Here is a 26,336-nt window from a genome sequence, read left to right as displayed (position 1 = left end):
ACCTGAAATGGGTGTTGTAGACAATCATCCACACAGATTGTAAACTGCCCAGCCAAAAGTAGCTTGGTGAAAGATTTTGGGGAAGATTAACTCTAAAATAAGTGACTGTTATTTTCAGTTGTAAGATGGATAAAATGGAGACCTGTATTAATTAGTTGTTTGTTTGTTTGTTTTTGGCTTTTTGGGTCACACCTGGCTTTGCATAGGGGTTACTCTTGGCATTCGCACTCAGGAGTTACTCCTGGCTTTGCACTCAGGAAGTACTCCTGGTGGACCATATGGGATGCTGTGAATCGAACCCGCGTCTGCCACATGCAAGGCAAGTGCTCTCCCTGCTGTACTATTGCTCTAGCTCCTACAATTATTTTCTAATACTTGTAAATCATCATAGCTCTGGAGATTTTTTTTTAAAGTACCTGAAAATTGAGGGTGGGAAGTTGAGCAAGAGAGAATTCATCCATGTCCACAGTTTCAAGGTACACTTTTGTTGCTTGAAACGGGACAAATGATCATTACTGTAGATTCAGGTTTTTGTCATCTCAGAGCTTCAAGAAGGGGAAAAATTGAAATAATCTGATTATCCTTTTTATATATGAAACACCTAAAAGAAGTACCAGTACAATATTTGTATCACTGTCACTATCATCCTGTTGCTCATCAATTTGCTCATTGACTGTGCACCAGGAACATCTCCATTTTGAGACAAAAGAGATTTGTGGCATAAGACATTCACTACTGTCTGTCCACTATTGTGGAAGTCCCTCACTCGGAGCGGTGTAAACTCCTCTGAGTGGGGATTTCACATTAAAGGATGTTCACAGGTTCTCTCTCTCAGCCACACACATTTGGTGCTCTCAAGCCACTTCTCCATGCAGGACAGCCATTGCCTTGGATGGACGAAGGAGGAATGAGAGCCAAGTTGGTTGCTGATTAGTTGCCATTTATTCAATCTCTCGTCGTCCCCAGCTCTCTCCAACCCTCTCCCTCCCTCCCTCTCTCTCTTTCTCTCTCTCTCTTTCTTCCCCCTCCCTCTCTCTATCTCTCTCTAACCACACAATTCTTTCTTCCTGTTGTATGTCTCCTCTATCTCTCTCTGCTGTATCCTCCTCTTATCTCCTTTCTCTCTTAATCCACATCTTCTTCAATCCCCCTTCCTCCCCACACCTGCTCTTTTTTCTTCTCTCTCTCGCCACGCCTCCCCAACCACACCTCCCCATGAGAAGCATGATGAAAAATGTATTTCCAGAATTCCTGACCATCTGCTGCCCACAATGGCAAAACAGCCCTTTAGGTGTGTTGTTCTCTCCTTAGACCTGCAACTTTTAAATTTTTGTTGTTGTTGTTGAAAGTTGCAAAAGCAAGCTCCCAGAAGCGGCCTTTTGGAGGACAGTAATATCTTATAACCTACTTCTCCCTCTGGGAGAACCTGGCAAACTACCAGGAGTTTCCTGCCCACATGGGAGAGCCTCACAAACTCCCCATGGTGTATTCATATTCCAAAAACAGTAACAAGCTAGATCTCATTCCCCTGACCCTGAAAGAGCCTCCAATGCAGCATCATTGGGAAGGACGAGTAGAGAGAGGCTTCTAAAATCTCAGGGCTTGGACAAATGGAGACGTTACTGAAACAGCTTGAGAAATTTGACAATCAATGGAATGATGATGATGATGATGAGACCTGTAACTTGATTAACGTCTTTAATTCTCCTTCCTAATATTTACCATTCTGTATGGACACAGTAATAGACACTTTTAGGCTTATAGGGTGACTCTCCTGGTGACATCTCACCACAGACTCAGACTACAGTTCTCAGGCCAGATAATAATTACTAACCCAGCAGGGTTCAAATCTAGTTATTACTTTTGTATCATGACAGAATTTGTCCCTGACCAAGTTCTAAACTTAAAGGTAAGCATTAAGGCACTTCGTCCAGGCCCTTTTCGATGCCAGGGTAGCTCATAGCTCACCACTTGCCCTGGGTCCATCCAGTCCCTCATTAAAACGGTTATTTTGGGGGTCTAAGAAGAAAGGGCAACTGAGGCTTAAGTCGAGAGAACAGATGTCCAGGAGGTAATATTATCTGGAGTCAATCAACTCTCAAGCCATCGGCTTGTTTTTTTAACTGTTTTCCTGTATCCATGCAAAAAAGCAATTGTTCTGGAATAACTAACCATGCAATGGACGATAAGGAGATGAGAAAGACAATATTTACAAGTCAGAGTCTGATCAGGAGACAAAGGTGTAAAAAAGTATTGCACGCCAAAGGGCGTGTGCACTAGCAGGCTCTCCGGCGGCTCTGTCTCACCGCCCGCATTCGGTGCTCTGGAACTGCTGTGTGTGAGCTGGATCGGGATGGCTATTGGCCAAGGACAGACAAAGGAAAAACGAGGACCAAGCTGGTTGCTGATTAGTCACTGTTTATTCAATCTTCCATCTTTCTCATCTCCCACACTCCTAGCTCTGTCCTCTCTCTGGATCTACTGCAGCCTGGATTCTCCCCCTCACTAGTCTCCCCCCCTACTTGTCTCTCTTCCCCTTGCCCTCTAGGCTACACACAGCCAGGTAGCAAAATCAACATAAGAAAGCCCTTCCTGAGGGCCGGCAGGTAAAATACCTCTTAAGGTTTTTTCTTCTTTCCTTAGTCCAAAAACTTATTCAAATCTGAATACTAGTTATTTTTGTATGAACATAGCAAGAGATACATTGGGGCTTGCAAGGCAGCTCTCCTGGCAACATCTTGCCGGACTCAGACTACAGTGCTCAGGCCAGATTAATCATTCCTAACCCTAGCAGGGTCCGAATCTAGTTATCACTGTTTGGATCATGACAGCATTTGTCCATGACCAAGCTCTTAACTTATAGTTGAGCATTAGCCACTTTGGCCAGGCCCATCTCGATGCCAGGGTAGCACACAACTCACCACTTGCCCTGGGTCCGTCCTGTCCCTCGTTGGGACCCTGCTTTTGGGGGTGCTAGGAAATAAGGGCAGCTGAGGCTTAGGTCAAGAGAACAGATGCCCAGGAGGAAAATATCATGCAGAGTCAAATGACTCCCAGGTTACAAAAGCATAGCATTTGCTAAGTATTCCTGTGTCCATACCAAAAAGGACATTGCTCTTAATAAACTATGCAAAGGACGCAAGGAGAAGAGAAAAACAATATTTGCAAGTCAAAGAAACACTAAGAAAGAAGCTACAAATAAACACAGATGAATGGGAGCACTGTGATGGGAGTAACCCAATAAACCTAAACTACCTGAGGCTATATTATCCTACACAAAGGCAATTGACAATTAGGGGACATTCAACAAACACAAGCTCCCAGTAGCTGAGAGGAAGGGCAAACCAATGTTATCCTACATACTATTTCTTTTGTTACAATTTACTATGCAATCAATGGTTTTCTACTAAAAATATTGAAATTATTGACTGAAAAGATAGTACAGCAGGTACAGCATTTGTGTTGCACACAGCCAACCCAGGTTCAATCCCTGAGCAACCATGTCATCCCCGAGTACCACCAGTAGTAATTCCTTAGTGCAGGGTCAGGAATAGCCAATAAGCATCACCAGGTGTGGTCCCCAAACCAAAATAACAATAATAATAATAATAATAATAATATTAACAATATGAAAATATGTAAAAATTTTTATATGATCCCTTCAATCTTCTAATGCAAAAGTGATGGGGGGGCAAAGATCAGTGAGGACATATAGGGTCAAGAGAAAATAAGTTTAGGTCCAAAACAAGGGACAGGTTGCTGTTTATAAAAATTATTAGAGTGGAACCATTTGACAAAAAGTAGATTTTATATGCTTTTTTGGGGGAGACCATTTACGTAGACAAGTTGTCATCCATTGATGAACTTGGTCTCAAACCTAAAATTGAATCAGAAAGAACCAAGACATTAAATATTATATCATAGCAGACACCTATCAGGTCTCAGAGTGAATGGATCTTAAGATTTCCAAGAGATATGAAATAAATTCTAGATAGATTTTTGTGACTAAAGCAGTGCCTATGTTTATCTAGTTGTATTTATTTTGTATTCTTTTTTTTATTAGTTTATTTTTAATTTAGAGAGTCATCGTGAGGGTACAGTTACAGATCCATACATTTTTGTGCTCATGCTTCCCCCATACAAAGTTCAATAACCCATCCCTTCACCAGTGCTCATTCTCCACCACCCGTAAACCCAACATCCCCCCCCTCCCCAGACCCGTCTCCCCCCACCCACCCTGCCACTATGGCAGAGAATTCCCTTTTGTTTTCTCTCTCTGATTAGGTGTTGTGGTTTGCAATAGAGGTGTTGAGTGGCCATTGTGTTCAGTCTCTAGTCTGTATTCCACCCGCCTCACCCTTCCCCCACATGACCTCCAACCACATTTTTTTTTTTACATTTTATTTTATTTTTTTTTTATATTTTTTATAATTTATTTATTTTTAATTAGAGAATCACCGTGAGGGTACAGTTACAGATTTATACACTTTTGTGCTTATACTTCCCTCATACAAAGTTCGGGAACCCATCCCTTCACCAGTGCCCATTCTCCACCACCCGTAAACCCGGCGTCCCTCCCACACTCCCCACTCCCATCTCCCCCCCACATTTTACTTGGTGGTCCCTTCCCTGAGTTACCCAGAATGAGAGACCAGCCTCCAAGCCATGGAAACATTCTCCTGGTACTTATTTCTACTATTCTTGGGCGTTAGTCTTATAGTCTATTATTCTATATTCCACAGATGAGTGCAATCTTTCTATGTCTGTCTCTCTCTTTCTGACTCATTTCACTTAGCATGATACTTTCCTTGTTGATCCACTTATATGCAAACGTCATGACCTCATTTTTTCTAACAGCTGCATAGTATTCCATTGTATAGATGTACCAGAGTTTCTTCAACCAGTCATCTGTTCTAGGGCACTCGGGTTTTTTCCAGATTCTGGCTATTGTAAACAGTGCTGCAGTGAACATATACGTGCATATGTCACTTCGACTATACTTTTTGGCTTTTCTGGGATATATTCCCAGCAGTGGTATTGCTGGGTCAAATGGGAGCTCAACCTCTAGTTTTTTGAGAATCGTCCATACTGTTTTCCAAAAGGGCTGAACTAGCCGGCATTCCCACCAGCAGTGTAGAAGGGTCCCTTTCTCCCCACATCCTCTCCAACAGCGGTTGCTTTTGTTCTTTTGGATGTGTGCTAGTCTCTGTGGTGTGAGGTGGTATCTCATGGTTGTTTTGATCTGCATCTCTCTGACGACTAGTGATGTAGAGCACTTTTTCATGTGCCTTTTGGCCATTCGTATCTCTTCCTTGGGAAAGTTTCTGTTCATTTCTTCGCCCCATTTTTTGATTGGGTTGGATGTTTTCTTCTTGTAGAGTTCAACCAGTGCTTTATATACCCTTGATATCAACCCCTTATCTGATGGGTATTGTGTAAATATCCTTTCCCATTCTGTAGATAGTCTTTGTATTCTGGTCACTGTATCTTTTGCGGTGCAGAAGCTTTTTAGTTTAATGTAGTCCCATTTGTTGATCTCTGTTTTTACTAGATTGCTTAGTTCCGTGTCATCTTTGAAGATACCTTTATCTTCAATATCCTGGAGAGTTTTGCTGACCTTGTCTTCAATGTACCTTATGGTTTGTGGTCTGATGTTGAGGTCTTTAATCCATTTTGATCTGACTTTTGTGCATGGTGTCAGGTCGAGTTCTAAGCCCATTTTTTTGCATGTGATTGTCCAGTTGTGCCAGCACCATTTGTTAAAGAGACTTTCCTTGCTCCACTTCACATCTCTTGCTCCTTTATCAAAGATTAGATGATCATACATTTGAGGTTGTGTGTGGGGATATTCCACCCTGTTCCATTGGTCTGCAGCTCTGCCTTTGTTCCAGTACCATGCTGTTTTAATTGTTACCGCTTTGTAGTAGAGTTTAAGGTTGGGGAGGGTGATGCCTCCCATCATCTTTTTCCCAAGAATTGTTTTAGCTATCCGTGGGCGTTTATTGTTCCATATAAATTTCAGGATTGCTTGCTCCGCTTCTTTGAAGAATGCCATGGGTATCCCTATAGGGATCGCGTTAAATCTGTATAATGCTTTTGGGAGTATTGCCATTTTGACAATGTTTATTCTCCCTATCCATGAGCAGGGGATATGTTTCCATTTCCTCATGTCCTCTTTTATTTCATGGAGTAGAGTTATATAGTTTTCTTTGTAGAGGTCCTTTACTTCTTTAGTTAAGCTGATTCCAAGATATTTGATTTTCTGGGGCACAATTTTGAATGGGATTGCTTTTTTCATGTCCCTTTCCTCTGTCTCATTGTTTGCATATAGGAAGGCCATGGACTTTTGGGTATTGATTTTATAGCCTGCGACTTTACTGTATAGGTCAATTGTTTCTAAGAGTTTCTTACTAGAGCTTTTAGGTTTCTCTAGGTATAGCATCATATCGTCTGCGAATAGTGAGAGCTTGATTTCTTCCTTTCCGATCTGAATCCCCTTAATATCTTTTTCTTGCCTGATGGCTATTGCTTCCAATACTATATTAAAGAGAAGTGGTGAGAGTGGGCATCCTTGTCTTGTCCCCAATCTTAGAGGAAAAGCCCTTAGTTTTTCTCCATTGATGATAATGCTTGCCCTAGGTTCGTGGTAGATGGCTTTGACTATCTTGAGAAAAGTTCCTCCAAAACCCATTTTGGTGAGAGTTTTTATCATGAATGGGTGCTGGATCTTGTCAAATGCTTTCTCTGCATCTATTGATATGATCATATGGTTTTTATCTTTACTTTTGTTGATGTGATGGATTATGTTGATTGATTTCCGAATGTTAAACCATCCTTGCATCCCCGGGATGAATCCCACTTGGTCATGGTGTATGATCTTTTTGATGAGTTGTTGGATTCTATTTGCTAGTATTTTGTTGAGGATCTTCGCATCGGTGTTCATCAAGGATATTGGTCTATAGTTTTCTTTGTTAGTGGTGTCTTTGTTTGCTTTTGGTATTAGGGAGATATGTGCCTCGTAGAAACTGTTCGGAAGGGTTCCTGTCTTTTCAATTTCCTGGAAAAGCTTGTGGAGAACTGGCAACAAGTCTTCTTTAAATGTTTGGAAGAATTCGCCAGTGAATCCGTCTGGACCTGGGCTTTTGTTTTTGGGGAGACTTTTGATTACAGTTTCGATTTCCTTGATATTTATGGGCCTATTGAGGTATTTCACGTCTTCTTGGCTCAGTCTTGGGAGATTGTAGGAGTCAAGGAATTCGTCCATTTCTTTTAGGTTCTCTTGCTTCGTGGCATACAGACTTTCAAAGTAGTCGCTGATGATCCTTTGAATCTCCTTGGTTTCTGTTGTGATGTCCCCCTTTTCATTTCTGATTCGGTTTATTAGGGTTTTCTCTTTTTCTTTCTTTGTGAGTCTTAATAGCGGTTTATCAATCTTATTTATTTTCTCGAAGAACAAGCTCTTTGTTTCATTGATCTTATGGATTGTTTTTCGGGTTTCCATATCGTTAATTTCTGCTCTAAGTTTTATTATTTCTTTCCTTCGATCTGGTTTGGGTTCCTTTTGCTGGTCCTCTTCTAAGATCTTGAGCTGCGAAGTCAAGCTATCTATATAGGCCCTTTCTTCCTTTCTGAGGAAGGCTTGCAGAGCTATAAATTTTCCCCTTAACACAGCTTTAGCCGCGTCCCATAGGTTCTGATAGCTTGTGTCTTCATTCTCATTTGTTTCGAGGTATCTCTTAATTTCTTTCTTGATTTCCTCCGTGACCCACTCATTGTTCAATAGTGAGTTGTTTAACTTCCAAGTGTTTGATTTGGTCCTCCGCGTCTGTGCATGATTAACTTCCATCTTCAGTGCATCATGGTCTGAAAAGATAGTTGATACAATTTCTATCTTCCCAATTCTATGAAGGTATAGCTTGTGGCCCAGAACATGGTCTATTTTGGAAAATGTTCCGTGTGCACTGGAAAAGAATGTGTATTCTTTCTTTTTGGGGTATATAGCCCTGTATAGGTCTATTAGCCCTGTCTCCTCCATTTCTTCCTTCAGGGCCATCGTTTCCTTGCTGAGTGTTGTTCTTGTCGATCTATCCAGAGGTGATAAGGCAGTGTCGAAATCTCCAACTACTATCGTGGTGCTAGTTATGTCCTCCTTAAATTCTGTTAGGAGTTCTTTTAAGTATTTCACTGGTCGTTCATTAGGTGCGTATACGTTTAGGAGTGTGATTTCTTCCTGTTGTATATATCCCTTGATGAATATAAAATGACCTTTGCTGTCCCTTCTGATCTTTTTCAGCCTGAAATCTATGCTATCAGATACTAGTATGGCCACCCCCGCCTTTTTTTTGAGGGGGCTGTTTGCTTGCAGGATTGTTTTCCATCCTTTGATTTTGAGTCTGTGTTTGTTCTGACTATTCAGATGTGTTTCTTGTAGGCAGCAGAAAGTTGGGTTTAGTTTCCGAATCCATTTGCCACTCTGTGCCTCTTGATTGGTGCATTTAGCCCGTTAACATTAAGAGAAATTATTGTCATGGGATTTTGTGTCATTTTTCTGTAGGGTTTGTTGTTCTTATAGGTCTTTTTCCTTGTCTTATAGTAGCCCTTTGAGTCCTTCTTTTAAGTTTGGTTTTGAGTCTATGAAGTTCCTGAGCTGTTGCTTGTCCATGAAATAGTGTATGGTTCCTTCAAGTTTAACTGAGAGTTTAGCCGGGTAGAGTATTCTTGGTGAGGCATTCATTTCATGAAGTTTTTTCACTATATCCCACCGTTGTCTTCGGGCTTGGAGGGTTTCTTCTGATAGGTCTGCTGTGAATCTGAGGGGTGCGCCTTTGTATATGATCTCCTTCTTTGATCTTGCTGCTTGCAGTACTGTGTCTCTATCCACGGCATCTCTCATTCTGACTATGATATGCCTTGGGGATTTTCTAGTTGGGTCCCTTTTAGCTGGCACCCTTCGGACTCCTTGTATCTGGATGTCCGCATTCTCTAGCTCTGGGAATTTTTTAGCAATGATGTCTTTAATGGTGTTTTTTTCATTGGGATTGGTTCCGTGTGGTTCCGGCACTCCCATGATTCTTATGTTGTTTCTCCTGAGGTCATCCCCTAGGACTCTAACTCGCTCTAGAGCCATTTTGAGGTCTTTTGCCATTATTTGTTGTTGCCTATATGCTTTGTGTAGCTCATCTTCAAGCTCACTGATTCTGTCTTCGGCTGTAGTCATTCTACTACTGAGGGCTCCTAGGGAGTTTTTAATTTCATCTACTGATTCTTTTAGTTGTGTGACTTCTGTTCGTAGCTTTGAAATTTCTGCTCTCATTTCTTCCTGGATTATCTTGGTGGAGCGTTCCAACGCAGCATCCATATCCTCCCTTAATTTATTGGATGTTCGTTCCATAGTTGTGTTGAGTTTGTGAACCATCCTGACAATTTCCTCTCTGAATTCTTTATCTGAGAGGAGGATGTGTTTCTGGGAGGTCGCTGGTGAGGTTAGTGAGATGTTTTCTTGGTTCTCTCCTGGTGGTGGGGATTTTCTCTGTTTTTTCTTCATGTTGTTATGGGCTTTACTGTCTGGAGCTCTCGTTAGCTTGGGAGTAACCTCAACTGAAGATTTTTGGCTATGCTCCTTTGACAGAGGACTTTTGTGTGCAAGTTGATGTGTTCATTGACAGTTTTCGTGAAGTTAGGATAGGGTGGGTTAGTTGAGCATTAACATGTAGTAACTAAGATGATGAGGGAGTTCTTCGAAGGAATGAATTGTATCAATTGTGGCCAAAGGAGAAGGCACGGAATGGTAAAGAAAAATAACTGCGGCCGCGTTAGGGGCCTGTGCTCCGGATAGAAGCCACGCCCACTTTTTAGGCCACGCCCCCTAAGATGAGGACACGCCCCTAAGCAGCAGAGTGGGGATTGGTCAGGCTCCAACGGCGGCGGCGGAAAGGTGCCAGGCAGGGGCTTCAGGAGAAGCCCCGATTATTTTGTATTCTTTAAAAATATTTAAAACCCCTAACACCAGAATAAATTTTTGGAAAAAAATAAAAGATAAGATAAATTAATAATACTTCAGAGTGAGTCTAAACATATACTTTGGTTAAAGGTCATGTAGTAGGCAAGATTAGTGATTTTTGTAAAATTAAAAGACCTCCAGAGCCTAGCCACAGCCATGCTCAAGGCACCTCTCCACATGTTTGGACAAGCCTTATGCATGAAGGAACTGGCAGGAACCCAGGTGTGTGGGACCCGGGGCTGAGACCTGCAAGGCTGCTCAGATCGGGACTGGGGCTCTTCCACCCAGATTTCCCATCTCCCAGTATCAAGGTGGTCACACCCAGGGATTGCCACTGGCGCCATGAAATCCTGTCAACGGCCAGCATCCAGAGACTTAAAAGCAAGCTCCCAGAAGCATATAACCTACTTCTCCCTCTGGGAGAACCTAGCAAACTACTGGGAGTTTCCTGCCCACATGGGAGAGCCTTGCAAGGTCCCATGGTGTATTAATATGACAAAACCAGTGACAAGCTGGGTTTCATTCCTCTGACCCTGAAAGAGCCCCCAGTACGGCATCATTGGAAGGACCAGTAGAGAGAGGCTGCTAAAATCTCAGGGCTGGGACGAATGGAGATGTTACTGAGACAGCTCAAGAAATTCGACGATCAAGGGGATGATAATGATGATGATGATGATGATTTAATTTTTGTTAAAGAGAATTCAGAGTAAAAACATGTAGACAAAATTTCTACAAAGGAACCAAAATCATAATAACTTTACATGCCCATGCACCTTGAGATATCAAGGGTAATAAAATTCTATAGCTACATAGCTGGGAGAAGAAAAAGATTGTATCACAAGAAGTGTGAACCCAGCAGTTTTAGATTTGGAAGATTCTTGCAATTGTTTGAGAAAATTACTTTCAGGAACACTCTAGCCAAGGTACACATGAATTCAAAATAAAATTACAAAATCTTAGGTGAGCATTTGGACACGGATATCACCAAAATAGATTTAAAGCAAAAATAAAATTAGGCTTAAAACCAAAAGTAGTCCTTGAGAAATGCTAAAAAAATTCCAGATTATATTAGCTAAAGTGATATAAGATATTATAAACATGTTCTAAATTTTAAAACTATATTGGCAGAATCAAAATGTACTTGCCTTTGAGGGGGAAAGTGCATACTTTTGAAGAACTTAGTGTCCAGAGAAGTTTTAAAAAATTAAATCTGAATTTTAATAATCATTAGGTGAGTTTGAGCAGTATTACAACAACAGGTAAGGTGTTTACCGTGCACTTGGCTGACCTGGGTTTGATCCCTAGCACCCCTGTGGTCTCCAGAATCTCACCAGGAGTGATCCCTGAGCACAGAGGGAGGAGTAAGCCCTGAGTACTGTTGGGTATGGCAAGAGAGGAGAGAGAGAGAGACAGAGAGAGAGAGAGAGAGAGAGAGAGAGAGAGAGAGAGAGAGAGTGAGTCCCAAAATTAGCAGGTAATCATGTAACTCTAAAGACAACAAAAATGTGCACAAGGAAAGACAAAATATAAAGAACACATAAAAGATGGTCTGGAGTGATAGCACAGTGGGTAGGGCGTTTGCCTTGCACGTGGCCAACCTGGGTTCGATTCCCAGCATCCCATATGGTTCCCCGAGCAACTTCCGGAGTAATTCCTGAGTGCAGAGCCGGGAGTAACCCCTGAGCATCGCTGGGTGAGACCCAAAATAAGGGGAAAGAGAAAAGAGAAGAGAAAACATAAAAGAAAATAACAATAGACCAGGGTGTCTCTCAACAAGCTAAAGTAGCACATCCTGCTTCGTTTTTGGAAAAAAAAGTTTGAAGCCCGGCTCTGCATCATTCCAAGTGCACTACCAGGTGTTGTCTTCCCCAAAGCAAGAACAAAACCACAAACTGATTGTAACAGTATGCAGTGCTGGTGCGATAGCACAGCGGTAGGGCGTTCGTCTTTCACAGGGCTGACCCATGTTTGATTCCTCCGCCCCTCTTGGAGAGCCCGGCAAGCTACCTAGACTCGTGCCCACACGGCAGAGCCTGGCAAGATACCAGTGGCGTATTCGATATGCCAAAAACAGTAATAGTAAGTCTCTCAATGAGAGACGTTACTGGTGTCCGCTCGAACAAATCAATGAGCAACGGGATGACAGTGACTGTGAACAGTATGCAAAAATTTAAATTTCACAGTTAAATATTAGACATTATATACTATATTAAATAATTTTAAACTTTATTAAAAATCAATTACATAAAAATAATACTGGCAATGTCTTAAACCATTAAAAATAACACCACACAAAGCATTAAAATATAACAATGGAGAATATTTTAGAGCAAATGTCAAAAGAGAAGTGCTAGGTGATCGATTAGTTGTTTACTTTGGTATGCATAAAAATAGATTTCTTTTGAAGGTCTTATGAAGTTCTTTTTCATTTAGAAAAAAATAATCTGTCTGTAGTGAATTTCTCAGCTTAATCTATTGTCTCTCCTTCATCCCCTGTAATGCTGCTCTACCTAATTTAAATGGTCAAAAGAATCTGACAGTTTTCCAAGCAATTTCTCTTTAATGGCACTTATTAAAAATTTTTGTCCTCTTCTCTTTTAATAGGAACAAATGATTAAAAGCAAAACTGTTATCAGCACAGAGATACTGAAAATGCAAAGACAACAACAAGACACATTAATTATCTTTTAAAAAGGGTTTATGGGATAGATAATACATACAGGAATAGGTACACTTTTAATTGGAATTATTGCTATTATAAAGCTGTAGGAGTTGCAGTGTTGCTGAGTAAGTGGATTTTAATTCTAAATTAACCAACTGGGTCAGATGGACAGGTGCAGCTGACCATTAATTTTATCCTTAGGGATGGTAAAGGACAAGAAGTTAGAGAGAGACAGAGAGAAAGAATAAACAATAAAGAATTGCAGGGCTTTTAAACTCAGAACAAAAAACTCCCTGCCCACTTAATTTTCCAGACCAATAGAGGGTATGCTAGGACTTTTGAAAGTAAATTCTCATGCCTTCTAAGAAATTTCCTTTCATGAGAATGCAATCCTCTATTTTATAAATGGAGTTGTGTGACTGATTTTGAGTAGCATGTTTTAAATGTATGCAGGTGTTTTCCTTGAATGTTAATAGTTGGCAACTGTGATTGAATCAAAGCAGTGACTTGTAGATTGGAATTTCTTCACTGGTTTTGAGAAAAGGTTATAATTTTTTAAAATCTATCAACCCTGTTCTCTACCCAGCAGCACATTAGCGTTTGAAAGCATCCTTTTCAAATTCCCTTCCTTTACAGTCTTTATTGTTATTGTTAGCTTCCTCTCCTTTTTTTTTCTTAGTATATTATATGCTTTAGTGTATCTTGCTTTTCTCAATTGAAAATACTTCTGGGAAATTCTTCAGAGATAAATTACTATACCTCAAATTCATTCTTTTAAGGAGCTACATATTAGTCCCTATAGATGTGCCAGAATTATTCAACCATTCTCCCTCAAGTAGTTTTCTTTTCACTTGAGGTTTTCTTTCTAGGAGATCCATTACCTTGAATTCATTGGATTGCTAGTTCATAAGTTATTCCAATTATTTATTTTATTAAATGTCAATAGATTATTTCCAAAAATTTTCAACAACTCAGTATTTCCACTATACTATTTTCTCACATCTTTACCTGCAAGTTGCGTAAATTCTAGTCTTTTAAGCTTTATCACTCTGATGGGTACTAAAAAGCATCTAATTAGTTTCTATTTCCCTATGAGTGACTCTAAGCTTCTTTTTATATATTATCAAGCATAAAGTTTGCATGCTTATAAATTTTTCCTATATTCCACTGTTTCGTTTATGAAAAAAATAATAAATAATAAACTTAAAAAATTAAATTTACTTATATGACTGAGTTATAGTTTTTTAAAAATATATATCATTGAGTTATTTTACCTTTGACAATTTTGATTATTAATTCTTATTTCTTTATTAGTTTGGGGGCCACACCCAGTGGTGCTCAAGGCTTACTCCTTGCTTTGTGCTCAACCATCATTAAGGTGGGACTCGAGGGTCCATGTAGGGTGTCAGGAATCAAGCTCAGGTCATCCGTAAACCAGACAAGCACTCTACCTCCTGCATTATTGCACCAGTCTCTAACAATTTTGCTTTATCTATGTCGTCTTCTATATATGTTTTTAGGTCTCTTAGATAAATAAAATATCTTTCATAAATTTGATTTTCATATGCAAATATTATTTGGAAATTATTTATGCATATATTTTGCTTTTATTTTCTTTTAGATGTCAGGGCCAATTGTGTCCTGCCTATAGTCAAAAAATAAAGTACAAAAGGGCCCGCAGCTTTCTCTCTCTCTCTGCCCGCATTTGGTGGTCTCAAGGCACTTCCCCCCACCCCAGGGTAGCTGATGGTGATGGGCAGATGAAGGAGGGAACGAGGGCCGAGCTGGTTGTATCAATTGCAACTTATTCCAATCTCATCTCCATTTTCCCCTGATTCTCCCTTCGCTTCTGCCTCTTCCGATCCCCCTCATCCTCCTCTTGGGTCCTGCTCCTTTATACTTCTCCTTCCTGCTTCTGGCTCCCCAACCCACATTACATTCTACTTCATTCTCTGTCTGGATTCCCTCAGCCCACTCTTTTTTTTTTTTTTGCTTTTTGGGTCACACCAGTGATGCTCAGGGGTTACTCCTGGCTTTGCACTCAGGAATTGCTTCTGGCAGTGCTTGGGGGACCATATGGGATGCCGGGGATCGAACCCAGGTCGGCTGCATGCAAGGCAAACGCCCTACCCGCTGTGCTATCACTCCGGCCCCCCCTCAGCCCACTCTTGCAACCTAGTTAAATCCCAAAGCATGAAGGGTTGGGGTAATATTTAGGTGTGGTCAAACCATCAACAGAGGTAAAGTCCTTCCCTCAGGGGAAGCTTCTTCTAGGACAGATTCTCATTCAGCAAGACGACCCACCCAAGAGCAGAATCCCATGGGTGTGTTTCTCCTCTCCTTGTCCAACAAACATATATACATTCATAATATTAATAATTTTGTATGGACACAGTAAGAAATACATTAAGCTTATAGGATTGCTCTCCTGGGGCCATCTCCCTATAGATCTCAGACTATAGTGCTCAGGCCAGATTAGTCTTTCTTAATACTAGCAGGGTCCTAATCTCGCTGTTACTTTTTGGATCATTACAGCATTTGTCCATTACCATACTGTTAATTTATAGTTAAGTATTGTGATGCTTTGGCCTGGCCCATTTCAATGCCAAGGTAGCTCACAGCCTTGCTTTAGATCTATTCTGTCCCTCATTGTGACCCTGATTTTGGGGTGCTAGGAACCAAGGGCAACTGAGGCTTAAGTCGAGAGAGCAGATGCCCCAGAGTGAATAATATTCAGAATCAATTAACTCCCAAATTACAGAAGCATAATATTAAATGTTTTTCTGTGTCTATACACAAAGGACATTGCTTTAAAGTAAACGATGCAAAAGACATAAGGAGAAGGGAAAGGCAATACATAACTTACAATACAAGTTCAGTATCCTTAGAAGGGTCTGAACCTTACAAGTTAACAGAGTCAGATTAGGGGGAAAAGGTGACAGACCAGTTGGGGAAGAGAGCACACAAATTTTACCAATTTATCAACCACTTTTACAGTCACTAATTTGATTTTTAAAAATGATTTGTCTTTTATTTACTTTATTTGTTTCCTCTATAAAACATTTGCGTAAAGTCATATGGTGTTTTGCTTCATCCATATGACTGAAGTCACTTAGGATGATTCCCTCTGGGTTAGCCATGCTTAATTAAGATGACAGGATATCACTATTGCTATCTGACTGGAATCCCATTGTGTATCTAGACCACATATCCACATATTCTTAAACCATTTATCCATCTTGTGAATTTAGTTTGTTTACAGATCTTGGCTATTTAACATCACGAATCACAAATCACGAAATTCCGTTGTTCATTGATTTCTTGAGCGGGCTCAGTAACCTCTCCATTTGTCCTATCCCTGAGATTTTAGAAGCCTCTCTCCACTCAGCCTTCCCAACGATGCCGAGTTGGAGGCTCTTTCAGGGTCAGGGGAATGAGATGCAGCTTGTTACTGGCTTTAGCATATAAGTACATCATGGGAAGCTTGCGAGACTGTCCTAAGTGGGCAGGAAACTCTCAGTGGCTTGCCAGTTTCTCCCAGATGGAGAAGTAGGTTATAAGATATAGCTTCTGGGAGCTTGCTTTTGAGTCTCAGGATGTTGGCCATCGATGGGACTACACACACCTGGGTTCCTCTACAGATACCTTCATGTGTGAGGCTCATCCGAATGTGTGGAGAGGGGCCTTGAGCATGGCTGTGGCTAGGTTCCGGTGATCCTCGGCCACCAGGAGCTCTGCTCGGGGTGGGGAGGGAAGCTGGAGCCCATCCCCTTCGTGGGGGCCCAGGGAAGACAGCTAGGCATGCAGGCAAGAGACTCTGCCCACACATGTACACATAAGGGTGTGTATATTTCTTTGAATTAATATCTTTGTGTTGCTAATTAAATTTCCAGCAATGGGATAACTGGATCATATAGAAATTCTATTTTTAACTATTGAGGAATCTCTATTCTGCTTTGCATATTCACTATAACAACATATATATATTCATTTTATATATATATATATCCTTAGCAATAATTTACAAGGGTTTTCTTCTCTTTATATCCACTACAACACTTGTTTCCTTTGTATAATAGTCATTCTCATAGTACAAAATAATGATTCACTAATCATTTTTTAATTTAGTCCTATTACTGATATATTTTCATATTAATTTAACCACATCCGGTGTTTAATAATGATTGATGGTTGATCCCTATTTATGTTGGGGTGGGTGGGTGTCCTAAGCAATGTTTTGATGCCTGAAGGCCCCATTGGCTACTCTCAGCCACTAGTTCAGGGTTTCAATTCAGAGCCTGAGCTCTGGCTCTGTGGTGCCAGGAATACCAGGGCCACCTTGGCAGTGTTGGACATCTTGGCACTGCATCTTGTGATTATTCAGGGCCTCCAGGACACATGGAGCAGTGCATGTCAGGCCTTGAGCTGCTGGGAATCAAACCTCGGTCATGCATGTTAGGCATGCACCCTAACTGCTCTGCTACCTGCTGGCCCTCATTCCTTTTTTTTCCTTTTTAAATCATTCTCAACTTTCTCTTGTAACTATTAAGAACTCCTTTATTGATAAAAATTTATCAAAAATCAACCTCCAACTAGTTAGTTTTTATAATATAGTTTAGCACTGTAGCACTGTCATCCCATTCTTTATTGATTTGCTTGAGTGGGCACCAGTAATGTCTCCATTGCAAGACTTGTTGTTACTGTTTTTGGCATATCCAATACACCATGGGTAGCTTGTCAAGCTCTGCCATGCAGGTGGTGTACTCTTGGTAGCTTTCAGGCTCTCCAAGAGGGACAAAGGAATCGAAATCATGTAGACCACGTGCAAGGCAAATGCCCTACCCGCTGTGCTATCACTCCAGTCTATAAAATAGTTTAATACTTTAAAATTTAGAATTCTCACATTTTAACTTTAAACATCCATCAAATGTATGGCTTTAATTATTTATAATATTATTACTTGGATTTTTAAAAAAATTTACATATGTACAATGAGAAGCTTCCTTGTATTGGTTTTCTTATACTTTAGGAGGCTACTACTACATACTTAAGATCCTTTCAGTGTAATTTTAATCTCTTTATTAATATTACATTTTCTGAAATCTTTTATATTTGCTCTGCCTTTTCATGTGATCTTGCTATTTTCTTAGTCTGATTTTATATTACTTCTTCTTTCGTTTTTTCATTAATGCATTCAATTAAAAGTTCAAAAATGTAATTTTGTCCTGCTACCTGCAATAAATACTTTCCAAATGGTGTCTGAGTACTTGGAAACAAGTGTGGTTTACCTTTCCCTTAGTGATATTCCTCACCTTCAGTCAAGCATTATTCGTGTTTTTAATATTTTCTTCATTTTCTCTTTTCTTAAATTTTCTTTTTTTTCATTTTTGTTTTTAATATTGAATGACCATGAGTTACCTTTTTATAATATCATTCGTGATTAAATTTCAGGCATACAGTATTCTAGCACCAAAACCCACCAATGTCCACCTCCTTCCACTAGTTTCCTCAGTTTTCCTCTCACCCCTCAGCCTGCCTCTATGCCAGACACTCTTTCCGTTCACCATTGTCTTAGAGTTCCCTTCCCCGACCTATCCTTACTACCCTTAGCCATGAGACATGCATCCAACTGAAGACAAGTTCTCATCTCTGTTTCAATTGCCTTTGGGCATTTGTTGTCCCCCCACATTCTTTCATTCCATTTTTTCATTCCATTTTCCAGCAAGGAACAAAATCACTTTTCTATAGTCAGACTGTGTTCATATTCCTTGTTTACTTGAGTGCTTCTTTAATTCTCTTCTTAAACCTAAAGCCTAAGGTATGACCAATGACCAATGGTTTCAATATTTCTTTGGTCTAAATAGCACTTACTTTCTGTGACAATGAGGGATTTAAAACAGTGTTTTCCTTTCAGGAGCCTCAATCTATCTGCAATTTGACAAATACTAAACTTTTGCTTGGGTTATTGTGCCATTCCTGGTGATGTTTAGGGCTAACTCCTCTCTCTGTGCTCAGGGATCACTTTGGTGGTGCTTAGGGACCGTATCAGGTGTCAGGGATTGAACCTATGTGCAAGGCAAATGCCCCACCCACTCTACTATCTCTCCAGTCCCAATTTTAAGCAATTATTATAATTTGCATTTTCACTTTTTTCTTTTCTACTTTAATGACAAATTCAGACAGTGAGCTATAAACATGGATATATTCTTAATTGGATTGTCAATTTATCTACCTCTTTGTTTCATGAACCTTGAATTCCTCTTTGCTATTTAATATTTTTCCTAAGCCCTTCTCCCCCTCCCCCATATCCTTTAAATTAAAGTCCTAAAGATGTTCTGTCTTTAAAATGAGCAAAGAATGAAATATATTTGTTACTCATTTTATCCAGTTCCCACTATTTCATCATTTATTTTTCTGATAATTTCATCCTCATTACCAAAATTATAGTTTGTAAAAATGACTTAGTGTGCCTGCCACCTTCTTCCTATTCAACGTCTGTTAAATATTTCATTTTAATAACGTGTCTCTGCCTTTTTCTAAGGAGATAGTAAAAATAACAAGAACTGTGTAGTCTAATAATTGAGGTTTGAATTTTTATTTTTCTTTCTCTATTACTTTCTCTTTTCCATCTATTACCCTTTTTTGCTTCTTTCTTTTTTCTTCTTTCTCTTCTCTTTCTTTCCTTCTTTCTTCCTCCTTTTCTTTTCTTCTTTCCTTCTCCTTTTTTCCTTTCTTTCTTTCTTTTTTCCTTTCTTTCTTTCTTTCTTTCTTTCTTTCTTTCTTTCTTTCTTTCTTTCTTTCTTTCTTTCTTTCTTTCTTTCTTTCTTTCTTTCTTTCTTTCTTTCTTTCTTTCTTTCTTTCTTTCTTTCTTTCTTTCCTTCTTTCTTTCATTCTTTCTTTCCTTCTCTCTCTCCTCCTTCCTTCCTTCCTTCCTTCCTTCCTTCCTTCCTTCCTTCCTTCCTTCCTTCCTTCCTTCCTTCCTTCCTTCCCTCCTTCCTTCTTTCCCTCCTTCCCTCCTTCTTTCCTTCCTTCCTTCCTTCCTTCCTTCCTTCCTTCCTTCCTTCCTTCCTTCCTTCCTTCCTTCCTTCCTTCCTTCCTTTCTTCCTTCCTCCCTCCCTCCTTCCCTCCTTCCTCCATCCCTCCTTCCCTTCCTTCCTTCCTTCCTTCCTTCCTTCCTTCCTTCCTTCCTTCCTTCCTTCCTTCCTTCCTTCCTTCCTTCCTTCCTTCCATTTTTATTTTTTTTCTTTCTTTCCTAGATCTAAAATCTTAATTGATTGAATTAACCAAGCATTATTCCCCTTCCATATACATGCCTGTCACAGCCTTACTGTGAACTCTGCTCCAACAACTACTCAGACATCCAGCCAAGAGAGGGTGCAGGTACCACCAAAGCAATTGCAGTTGTCTTCTACAGAGAGGGTCAGACAACATTGAAATTCAGGATTCACTGGCTAGCTAGTCATATGACTGGGCCTAATTTCAATTGAGTGAAGTGCCTACAGAAATATTTGTTGAACATTACTAAAGGAATTGTTTTGGCAGCCAAGTTAACATCTGTTTGACTTTACTCCTCGATTTCCTCCTAAGTATCTCTTTTTAGAACCCTAAACCTCTTCCAGATCTTCAGCCGCCACCTTTAAGTTGCACTAAAGAATTTAAATCAAGAAACATGGATCATCTGGGAATTTTAGCCAATATATCCAGGAATGAATTTATCATCCTGTAAATTTTTTTCTTCTTCTGTGATTTTTTATTTTAAGTGAGGGATCAGTATTGTCTTGTACTCAGACTGTATATTTCTACAAAAATGTATGTATTCCTTCACCCTGCTACCCCCATGAGTGTTTGTTTTTAAATCATATATCTTGATGTCTCATACAGAAATAATTTTGTTCATTGTTTGCTCAAGTTCAGGAAGAGTTCTGTTCAATTTGACTTGACTGTTCTCTCTATAGGTAAGAAGCTGTTCTAAAGGCTTTTTAAAAACTTGAAATCCCAAAGCCAGATTTGGTTGCTGGTTTCCATTTTCTCATTTCCTTTCTTCTTATCTAGACAACTAAAGAGGATAATTTTTTTTTTAACTGTAGTCTTTGACACTTCAGCTAATTGCCCAAGTTGGTAGCAAGTCATTTTGATGACAATGGCCATTTCCCTTGCATTTGAACCTTAACAGACTGACCTCTGAATTCTCTTGTAGCCCTTACCCGTTATGAACATTTTAAGCAACTGGGTGGTTTTGCTCACCTCTTTATTCAGCACTCAACACAGAATGGATTCCTTGTGTGTTTATGGCATAGTATAAATAAGGAGTCATTACAATCAGAGGGCTATTGTATTACAATAGGCATGCTATATTCATTTATGTTGAGGTATTGCACTCATATCACCAGGAGGACTTAACTCTCTATTGATAGTCATTTTTGCTGAATTGAAAGTAGTTCTGTGTTATATTTTAAATTATCTATATTCTTCATGTTTGTTTTCTTTAAAAACTTGATTCGCAAGAATACCTCTTGGCAGGTACTTGGTTGCTTACTGTGCTGATCCCATTGGAAATCATGCTAGATTGTATTATAGAATTTGAATTAGAAAAAGAAGATATTCATAAATATGGTGTTCAAGATATTTATTTAAATATTTTAGCACTTAATTTGTATGCAAAGTAAAAGGCCATATTGATCATTAAAATATTATTTTTTATAAACTGATTGTTCAATATCCAGTTGTCTAAGCCTCTCAAATGTTGCTGCATTATTTCATAATATCACCCATGACCCCAGAAATTACTCTAACTTTTCATCAAGTGACTACTATATGAAGAAGTTATTGTTTTAACTCCTTAGCAATTTCTTATTATTGCAGTAATTAGAAATGACAATCATATACTAATTGACAATTAACTTTGATACTTGGATGTAACCCTTTCAAAAAATAAATAACCATACAAACTTTCATAAGAAATACGAGAGCAGCATAAATCTTCAAGAAGCATGTCTAATTAGCAAGGCTAATTTAGGTTAATAGTTATAATCACATCAATGAATATATTCATCAAGCTTCAGAATTGCTTTGAACACTTATGCTGCCCAAGAAATAAAGGGTTAAGAATTTAAGTGCAAATAATTTATTTGGGAGGTAGAAGTAATAAGAAAATAGGAAAATAATACAAAAGAGAGAGTCAGTAAAATCTATATGTGAATACCAAGTGAAACTGTCAATCTCAAGGAACCTCAGTATTAAGATGTGTGCTTCAGAACTCATCAGTTTAGTGAGTTGAGAATGCTGAGGTGTGTGTGTATTTACTGTGCTGGCTGATGACTGCTCCTCAAAATGTTTACTCCTGGGTGTCTGGGCATCTCTCCTGTATAAACCCTGGACCAGAGAGTCTATCAGAGAAAAAGAAAATTCCCAACAAGTGCAGACCCAGAGAGACTCATACTGGTATGTGGACATTCTGATTTTGAAGCGAAATGTTCTAAGGGTTATGGAACTGGGTGCTGAGAGCAACTGTAGTAGTATTATTTTACTATACATGGCTAGAGTCCATGTTTTATAGCTTTTGAATTGCTTTGTTTTTGTTTGGGGGCTATACCTGACATTGCTCAGGACTTACTCCTGGCTCTGTGCTCAGAGATCATGGAGTGTCTTGAAGGACTAGATGGAGTGCCAGGGATTCAGTCCAGATCAGACCCGTGTGAGGCAATTGCTCTGCCCTCTGTACTACTTCTCTGGCCCTAAATTGCCATTTTAGTACTCATTAAAGATCCATTTTGCTATGATAAGGAAATGTTTATTTTAGCCTTGTGTGGAGAAATGGTACTGAGAAGTTAAGGAAAGATCATGTTCCCAAAATTAAAAAACTCTGTAAATTTGAAGTCTTTGAGGATTTAGCATGACTTCCTATTTCAAGATTGCTTCCTCTGTAAGTTACTATTTCTCTCCATCTGTGCACTCTCAAGTTCAGTCATCACCTTTTACATTTATTCTTCCAAACATTTAAAGAACAATAGGTTTAGGCTTTCTCTTTTATATGTTCCAAATGTTGGTATGCAAAATGGATGTTATAATGATGGCAAATTTAGGCGGACTGCATAATGCTAAGTAGATTTTCTAGTTTAAGTGATGATAATGTACTTTGAAAGACCAAAATAAATGTCTTAAATAATATACCTAAAGTATTATAATCATTCCAGGAAATAATTCAAAAACATTTAGCGAAGAAAATAAAAATCACCTACAATTTTACTATCTAGCTATGATTGCTATCATTTGTCATATTTACTCCCATTCTTTTTTTTCCTATACCTATTTTTACATCATTAAAGTGTGTAGGGCTTTTTTTGTATTCTATAACAAATACATTTCCCTAGGCTAGTGGTTCTCAAACTTTTTAATGTGGTTCAGAATCACCTACAGGCCTTGATAACAAACAGATTAATGGATCTCATTATTTTGGGGCCTTCTAATGTTAGGTCTAGGTAGAATCTGAGAAATTAAGTTCCTACCTGAGGTTGAAGTTCCTTTGTCAGAGGAGTATATTTACAGAAACCTAAGATTTTGAGACATTTAGATATTGGAATAAAAGCAATATTCTCTGTCTCAATCAGGAGATAGGTAATTATTTATCTTGTAAAAATTCATCCACATATGAATTTGCACAGGTACGTTGTATATCAATAAAACTTTGCAGTAAGTTTTAAAGCCCTGATTATGATGCTTTAATGGTTTTTGGTTGGAGCGATAGCTCAGTGGGTAGGGCATTTGCCTTGCACGCAGCCAACTCTGGTTCGATTCCTCCGCCCCTTTGGGAGATCCTGGCAAGCTACTGAGAGTATCTCGTCTGCACGGCAGAGCTTGGTAAGCTACCCGTGGCGTATCCGATATGCCAAAAACAGTAACAAGTCTCACAATGGAGACATTACTGGTGCCTGCTCAAGCTAATCGATGAGCAAAGAAATGACTGTGACAATACTTTTTCATTTGTCTTAGTTTTATTTTATCTGTCAATACAGCATAATGTAGATATAACCTTTATTTTTTCAAATTGATATAAATATTATAATGTTAAATCTAATTTAAAAATATTGTAGGCAGTATGATTTGCAATACTGTTAAATGGTAGGTTTTTGTGCATAAAACAATCTAGAACTATGTGTCCTCTATCAGTATGTTCTCTTTCTTCCACTGCTCATCACCCTAGTGTCTCCCCTGGTCCTCACCGTTTCCAGTTCCCTGTCCCATGACCTCAGGACCTGCTGCCCTGCCATGGTAAATTTTCTGCTAAAGACCAATTCTCAGCTTCTAATGCTTTTGGACATTTGCTATTTCTTTGCAATGTTTCTTTTTATCTCACAAAAGTGGGATCATTCTGTATCTGTTCCTCTCCTTCTGACTAACTTTGCAAAGCATTATATTCTCCAGATCCATCCTTGTAGCAGCAAATTTAAGGATTCCTTCTTTTTTTTTTATAGCAAAGCAGTATTCAATTGTGTATATATACCACAGTGCCATTATCCAGACATTTGTCTTGAAGTCTTAGGTTATTTCCAGATTTGGGCTATTGTGAATAGTCCTGCAATAAACATAGGAATGCAAAAGTATTTTCTGAATAGAATTCTTGTGCATTTGGAGAAGATGCCAAACAATGGAATTACTGGAACATAAGGCAATTCAATACTTAGTGCTTTAAGAAATATCCATATTATATTCCCAAGCAGTTGGCCAGTTAATGTTCTCACCAGCAGTGAATAAGGGTCCCATTTTCTCTGTCCAATGGTGAGAAGAGGGCTATTACCCGATATAAATTTCAACAGTGTTTGATCCAGGTTTTAAAAAAGTCAGATATTTTGATAGCATTCATTCTGCATAACATTTAGGGTAAGATTATCATTTTGAAAATATTAATTTTTCTAATCCATGAAGAGGAAATATGTAACCATTTCTTCCTATCCTCTTACTTTGTTTCTTTCAGTAGTGATTTAAAGTTTTCTTTGTATAGACCCCTTTCTGTAAGGCTCATTCCTAAGCATTTGATTTTCTTAGGCATAATATTGAATGGTATTAAAAAAATTCTCTCTTCAGTTTAATTATTTTCATATTGAAAAGCTAAGGAAGGATTTCTATGTATTGATTTTGCAGACTGCCATTATACTAGAAATGTCATTATTTTTAAGAGTTTTCAGACATTTTTCCGTCTTCTACTGGTTTCTTAGAGCTTTTCTGCATCCTTCCTATCTTGGAGCACACTAACTTTTCCCTCAGCTGTTGTCACTCTGATGTTGGGGTTTTCTGTTCTTCTTTATTGCAGTTCTCATGCTCTTTCATTCTGTCACTTCTGAATCTAATTTTTTTCATTTTTCATATTTTCTTGTTCTTGTACTATCATTTCTTTGAGCTCATTAAACACCCACCTCATGGTATCCCTACAGTTTTTTATCTGAGACCTTATAGAACTGATTGGCATTGGTAAAGTCTTCTGGGATATTACTTTTGCTACTTGGGGTCAGTGGGAATTCAAACATGTGTCTGCAGTTCTCTAGACATTTTTGTAGCTCACTCCCACTAGGAAACTCTTCGTGATTCGCCTCCTAGATGCAGTGAGGAATAAGATTATAATACCTCTGCTAAATAACCAGCATTGCTAAATAAAATTTGAAATGTATATGAACATTGAGTTGAGCCATCATTGACTAAATGTTTTTAAAACAATCACTACTGAAAAAGGCATTAAAATAACTATATTTTGTGTACATTGATATATACATAAATGTGTTTCATTTATTTTATATATCAATGCAGTTTTAAATGCATTTTTAAAATAAAAGCTCTACTAGAAATTATTCATATTTTTATTGTCGATTCTGGAGCCTAGATATCAATATGGGTTAAAAAAATGGTTTTAGGTAGATACAATTTTTCTGTATTCAGGGGTAATTATATATGTGGCAATAAAATATTTCCAAGTTACCATTTGGGTATTTGATCAAAATTTCTTATAATTATGTTGAGTTATCATCTCTTTTTCTTTTTTTCTTTTCTTTTATTATTTTTTTAATAAAAATTTTATTTTATTTAATCACCATGTGGAAGATTGCAATGCTTTCAGGCTTAAGTCTCAGTTACACAATGCTGAAACAACCATCCCTTCACTAGTGCCCATATACCACCACCAAAAAAAAAAAAAAGCTCACACAATAAACCTCGCATCCTGCCCCCCCACGCCCCGCTTGTAACTGATAAGTTTCACTTTACTTTCTGTTTACTTTGGTTACATTCAATATTTCAACACAAACCTCACTATTATTGTTAGGAGTACCCCACTAGAGTCAGACCTATTGTGAAGAAAAATGAGGTCGCGTGGCCGCGGTATAGGCCACACGGTTTTGAATTTCTGTACTTTAACAACTAAGTCCAGGGAGATTTCTTCCAGATATGGATCATTGCAAGCTTGAAAACCCCATATGTGGTCCTCATAATATGGCGGACCCCACGCCCTTCATCCCCGGAGAGAAAGAGGCGAGAGAGAGAGAGAAATACCTTTCCCCTCCTGGGCGGGCACAGGGTGGCGGCTTAGTTCTCAGGCTGGAGACATTCTGCGAGGAGTTGCCAATGCCGAAAGAGGTTTTGCTGGGTCTGGATTCATGCTCGTGCAGCTGTGGAGAGGCCGCACATGCA

This window comes from Sorex araneus, chromosome 2, assembly GCF_027595985.1.
Source record: "Sorex araneus isolate mSorAra2 chromosome 2, mSorAra2.pri, whole genome shotgun sequence".
Taxonomy (NCBI): Eukaryota; Metazoa; Chordata; class Mammalia; order Eulipotyphla; family Soricidae; genus Sorex; species Sorex araneus.
This window is presented reverse-complemented; position numbering follows the sequence as displayed.